Source organism: Pinus tabuliformis, chromosome 5_2 (genome assembly GCF_031772625.1).
Source record: "Pinus tabuliformis cultivar Carrire ecotype Pingquan chromosome 5_2, CPIR1, whole genome shotgun sequence".
Lineage (NCBI taxonomy): Eukaryota > Viridiplantae > Streptophyta > Pinopsida > Pinales > Pinaceae > Pinus > Pinus tabuliformis.
Genome location: NC_142306.1, coordinates 571,984,279 through 571,991,036, shown reverse-complemented (window position 1 = coordinate 571,991,036; position 6,758 = coordinate 571,984,279).

The window sequence follows — 6,758 nt, the reverse complement described above, 5'->3', positions numbered from 1 at the left end:
CTAATTTGAATACAACTAACGCATTCACATAGTCATGGAAAATTTCACAATAACACATACATGACTTACCTGTACAATCAGCGCTCCTCTCAATCTTCTATTTGCCATTCAACCTGCGCTCCTACAGTTCAATCCAGCAATTAGATTTCATTTCAATAGTGTCCAGGAATGGAGCAACTAGCAAGACTTTTCAAACCTGTGTCCGGTTTTTACTTGCAACTTCATTCTGGGTTTTACTTGCAACTCCTACATCACATTTAACGTTTTCTTCAGCAAATCATCGTCCACAGGAATTGCATTAACATGCTTACCCTTAAAAATACTCTGGCAAACTGCGTCTTCAACATTTCTGTCCACGCTGTCAATTCAGATTTAATTCATCAAACTTTTATCAATTCTGGACCGCACCTTCTGGCCTGTCATTTCTGGACTATCAAAACGCTGTTTGCTCTCCAGCAGAACTCTGAGGATCGATTGCAAATGAACTGATACATTCTTCAACATCCAGAAAACCGTTCCATTTCTTCACTGACTTCTCCACTACGCTTTTAACATGTGATCCAATTCCCACAATGCAACCAACAACGGGTGAACTGGATATTAAATCAAATTCAGTTTAGAACGCATTGAACACAATCTTTTTTCATGGAAATGGTTTATCGAAGGCATCATTCACATACAGCAAACATCAATTTAAAACATCAATTTCCACAACAATAATTTATCCTGCATTCAACTGCATTCAATGTGTTATATTTTTTTTAATCAACAGCGCCATTCATGATTCAATTGCTATGGAACCCAATTTCTTCAATCTCTGACCTGCGCCTTAAATAACTCAACATGATTTATAACAGTTCAACTCAATGTTTGTTAAACAATTGTGCCTTCTGTAAAATCAACTCTCCAAGTCGATGTGCCAATGCATTCAACAATGTTCAAACAGGGTTCTATTTCAATCAACCAAACACCATGGAAGGAGCGAATTCTGAACCGGGTTTCAAACATTGCCATCGAATTGATTTCTAACCTGCGCCTTTGTCATACAGTAAAATCATTCAAATGGAAATTTTATTAAGAGATATCGATTCTGCACTTAGTTTTATTTCCTTCAGAACATCTTTTAACACATATATGAATTAACACTCCAGCAACTTCCATCTCACATATTCACATTATAAAACCAGACTATGTTATGTTATTAATTCCGTAAACAACCAATAACAATGACTGCAGTTTTATTACATCCTGTGATTCAACACGCTAACTAAGAGCGACTTCTGCAATGTATTTCACTCAACAGAACTAGTCCAACGCATTTAAAAATAGTATCCATACCCATACGCCTTTACACAATATCCATACCCATTCGACTAGTGTTGTGTTGTATTGCATCGATTACTATGAATCCCACACAAACTTGATTCATTCAATTCTCTTTGATTCATAAACACTTCTAATACAAGTGCGCATAACTCAACTATTAATTTCAGAAATTAAACAACCAATTTCTAATTCACAAATAAAGCTCTAAACACAATTATCATATAAAATAAATACTTACAACCTTTCTTCGTGACCAAATATTCAAAAGTAGTGGCCCTTACAATTTGCTGAAGGCTTACAGCCTTGTTGTTCAAGCCTACTCTCAATCTCACACTCTCTCACAATCTCTAATGTGTTTTTCTCACAAAACCCCTTCCTATTTATACAATTTTTAAAAATCATTTAATTAAATGCTCAATCCCTTCAATTCCTCAACAAACCCCTAAATCTCTCAACATCCCTAAAGGATAGATCTTTATCCCTAAAACCCTTCAACTAATTAAATTCCTTCATATCCTCTTATTAAATAAAAAGATATTTACAAAAATCCTCACCTTCTCCTATTTTATTCAAATTTTAATAAAATATTAAAAATTATCACACCCCCCTTTTAACATATTTACAAAATAAAAAACACCCTTGATGCTCCTGCATCAAACTCCCCATGTAAGAAAATTCATGACCACCTGGTCATAAGTCTGGATATTTCCTCCTGGATCCCAAATTTTATTTTGTAATCTTTCCGTGCTTGTCAATTGCTTTACTGCTATTGTTATCTGCTTTTGTCTTCCAGGTTTCCATATTTTGTGTTGTAATGCTCCACTTGCTCTGCCTTCCAAGTCTACTACAGTCTTTCTTTTGTTGCTTCTCTTTTGTCTTGCTACAGCTGGTCTCTTCCGGGATTATTTCATCATCAGTCTTCCGATACTTTCAATCTCTTGGTCTAATAAATCTCCCGTCTGTTGATTTCTTGTTGCCTGCTGAGCTAAGACGGCTTGCTCAGTTTTTACTTTCTCTATCTGTACTGTCACTTGCTGACATCTTGCTTCTTTGCTTGTTTCTGTTCTGACTACCACCCGATCATCCATACCCTCTTGTCTTCTGGAACAGAAAACTTCTTCTTCCTTCATTTGACTGCTCAATTGATTCAAATGTTCTGCAACAATACCTGCATTCACAAAACACTTGTTAGAATAAAAATCAGAAGGCATCAGTGCCTTGTCCTCCTTTGCCAGCACTTCAGTATGCTGTTTTGAATTCTCCTCCACTATCAGCACATCAGTATGTTGATTCTCTTTATGCTGATTATCTTTGCCCAAAGAATCCTCTGAAGAATTCTCAAGACTATCAACCAGTCTTTCTCTCACATCATCTACTTCCATGATATCTTTCTGCACTCGTTCACTGTACTAAACTCTTTCTTCTGCCATCTCCCTGTCATACTCCAAATTTTTCAACAAATATTCTAGCAATGCAATTTCTCTATGACATTGCTGAAGCATAACATAACCATCACTTACAGTCCCTGCATTCATACACAACTTGTCAGTTTGAAAACTACAAGTCTCAACAACTTTAATCGTCGGTTCATATACCAGCTCTTCCAGCTGATCATCTTCTTCATTCACATGAACTTCCTCTTGTACTGTAACAGCAAAAGCATCACTACTTTCTTCTTTAAAGTACTTATCTCCTGAGAGATTCTTTTCCATGCTTATGACAGTTTCACAAGATTGCGCATCCTCTTCAACAAAACCTGTAATCACATCACAACTGTTATCTATAAAAACACAAGAGTTCACATTATCCAGCTGATCTGGATCTGCCCAGTAATTCAAGAAATCATCAATGATCTCCTCCTCTATTTGATCAATGGAAACCTCCTCTTCCAACTCAGCTGCTCTGAGTTGTATACACTTCAGCTGTACATCCATCATCTGCTCGAGCTTCTTCAGCTCTTCCATTAACTGCATGCTTATCTGTTGATCTCTTTTCTGTTGTAGCTTCTGCCACTTCACTTTCTTTCCCTTCAGTGGAAAGATCCATCCTCTATTATGGTTTTCCTGCTCTTGCAGCCATTCTTCTAGTACCTACAATTGTACCTTTATTACTGCAATCTCTCTTTCTCGAACTTCTGCAGTCATCTCATCTCTGTGGCATTCCTCTTAACCTCTTCTCTGATCCTCCATGAGTTTCTCACTCACCATGAGTTGTACTAGCCTTTACGACAGCAATCTCTTCTGCTGTCACTTACCTCACCAAGCTCTCCTCACTCAGTATTTTGGTAAGTACTTGGTTCACTGCCTCTGGAACCTTTTGAGCACTTTCCTCTGCTCTCTCTCTGGGCTATCTCTTCAACTCACCTTCTTCTTCAGGACACTGCAATTGTCCTCTTTATCCAGCCTTTAGCTGAATGCCAGGTTCACTGCCATCATCTTCTCTGCAACCATAAACTTCATTTACAAATTTCAAATCAGAAAAATCATCTCACCTCTTAAGATCTTGCATGATCTTGTCCTCCTTTCGTTTCTGCCATCCTGTTCACTGCATTTGTGTAGTTTGCATATCATATTTAAAAATCTGATCTTTCAATCATTCATCACACATTCAAAAATACATTTCAGATCTCAACTGTACTCATTCAAAAACAAACATCTTCAACAGAGAATTCCAGCTCTGATACCAAAATTGATGCAGACAACCTGCATTTCCCAGAATCACGTTTCTTGATCATATCAAAAATACCATTCAATCACTTGTTGAGAAAATCCCCTTCTTAACTACTTTTGGAAACTTCTTTGTATAAAACAATAATGGTTATAAAACCATGATTAGCACAAATCATCCCAAGTTTTCATCATAACTTCCATTCGAAACTTTCATTCAATAAATAGCATTCCACATCTCCATTTCATAGGGCTTTTTAAAAGTCATAAAACAAAATGCGCCAGTGTGTGTAATACCACTACATCCTATTTAAGCAAAACTTGAAACTTGTTTGTTTCTTTAACCACACTCCCAATCCTTATCACCTCTTAACTCAATATTCAGGTGCGCCCTTAAAACTTCCTAATTTGAATACAACTAACGCATTCACATAGTCATGGAAAATTTCACAATAACACATACATGACTTACCCATACAATCAGTGCTCCTCTTAATCTTCTATTTGCCATTCAACCTACGCTCCTACAGTTCAATCCAGCAATTAGATTTCATTTCAATAGTGTCCAAGAATGGAGCAACTAGCAAGACTTTTCAAACCTGCGTCCGATTTCTACTTGCAACTTCATTCTGGGTTTTACTTGCAACTCCTACATCACATTTAACTTTTTCTTCATCAAATCATCGTCCACAGGAATTGCATTAACATGCTTACCCTTACAAATACTCTAGCAAACTGCGTCTTCAACATTTCTGTCCACGCTGTCAATTCAGATTTAATTCATCAAACTTTTATCAATTCTGGATCGCACCTTCTGGCCTGTCATTTCTGGATTATCAAAACGTTGTTTGCTCTCCAACAGAACTCTGAGGATCGATTGCAAATGAACCGATACATTCTTCAACATCCAGAAAAACGTTCCATTTCTTCACTGACTTCTCCACTGCGCTTTTAACATGTGATCCAATTCTCACAATGCAACCAACAACGGGTGAACTGGATATTAAATCAAATTCAGTTTAGCACGCATTGAACACAATCATTTTTCATGGAAATGGTTTATCAAAGGCATCATTCACATACAGCAAACATCAATTTACACATCGATCTTTCCACAGCAATATTTTATCCTGCATTCAACTGCATTCAACGTGTTATTTTTTTTTTAATCAACAGTGCCATTCATGATTCAATTTCTATGGAACCCAATTTCTTCAATCTCTGAACCTGCACCTTAAATAACTCAACATGATTTATAACAGTTCAACTCAATGTTTGTTAAACAATTGTGCCTTCTGTAAAATCAACTCTCCAAGTCAATGTGCCAATGCATTCAACAATGTTCAAACAGTGTTCTATTTCAGTCAACCAAACACCACGGAAGGAGCGAATTCTGAACCGGGTTTCAAACATTGCCATCGAATTGATTTCTAACCTGCGCCTTTGTCATACAGTAAAATCATTCAAATGGAAATTCGATTAAGAGATATCGATTCTGCACTTAGTTTTATTTCCTTCAGAACGTCTTTTAACACATATATGAATTAACACTCCAGCAACTTCCATCTCACACAGTCACATTACAAAACCAGACTATGTTATGTTATTAATTCCGTAAACAACCAATAGCAATGACCGCAGTTTTATTACATCCTGTGATTCAACACGCTAACTAAGAGCGACTTCTGCAATGTATTTCACTCAACAGAACTAGTCCAATGCATTTAAAAATAATATCCATACCCATACGCCTTTACACAGTATCCATACCGATTTGACTAGTGTTGTGTTGTATTGCATCGATTACTATGAATCCCACACAAACTTGATTCATTCAATTCTCTTTGATTCATAAACACTTCTAATACAAGTGCAATAAACACTTCTAATACAAGTGCGCATAACTCAACTCTTAATTTCAGAAATTAAACAACCAATTTCTAATTCACCAATAAAGCTCTAAACACACTTATCATATAAAATAAATACTTACAACCTTTCTTCGTGGCCAAATATTCAGCAGTAGTGGCCCTTACAATTTGTTGAAGGCTTACAGCCTTGCTGTTCAAGCCTACTCTCAATCTCACACTCACTCACAATCTCTAATGTGTTTTTCTCACAAAACCCCTTCCTATTTATACAATTTTTAAAAATCATTTAATTAAATGCTCAATCCCTTCAATTCCTCAACAAACCCATAAATCTCTCAACATCCCTAAAGGATAGATATTTATCCCTAAAACCCTTCAACTAATTAAATTCCCTCATATCCTTTTATTAAATAAAAATATATTTACAAAAATCCTCACCTTCTCCTATTTTATTCAAATTAATTAATAAAATATTAAAAATTATCACACCCCCCTTTTAACATATTTACAAAATAAAAAACACCCTTGATGCTCCTGCATCACATGGAAATATTTTAAAATATCAATTATTTCATCATTTCTTACACATCGTCTAATAATCATATCATAACCAGTGTAAAATAAATTGCCATTAATCCATGAGTATCAATCACTTTGTTTGACTAGCCTCTTCTTTTCCTTTGGAGTAAAGTATGGAGGTGTTCTTCCTGTGGACAAATAATTGGCCAAGTCAGCATACCAAGGATTCACTTTTGAAATTGCAAATAAATTTTCATCTGGAAAAGAATCTTCAACCGGAACAACCTCACCTTGATTTTGCAGTCTAGAAAGAAAATCTGCCACCTGATTCTCCTTACCTGGTCTATCCTAACACTGTGATGTTAAATTCCTGTAA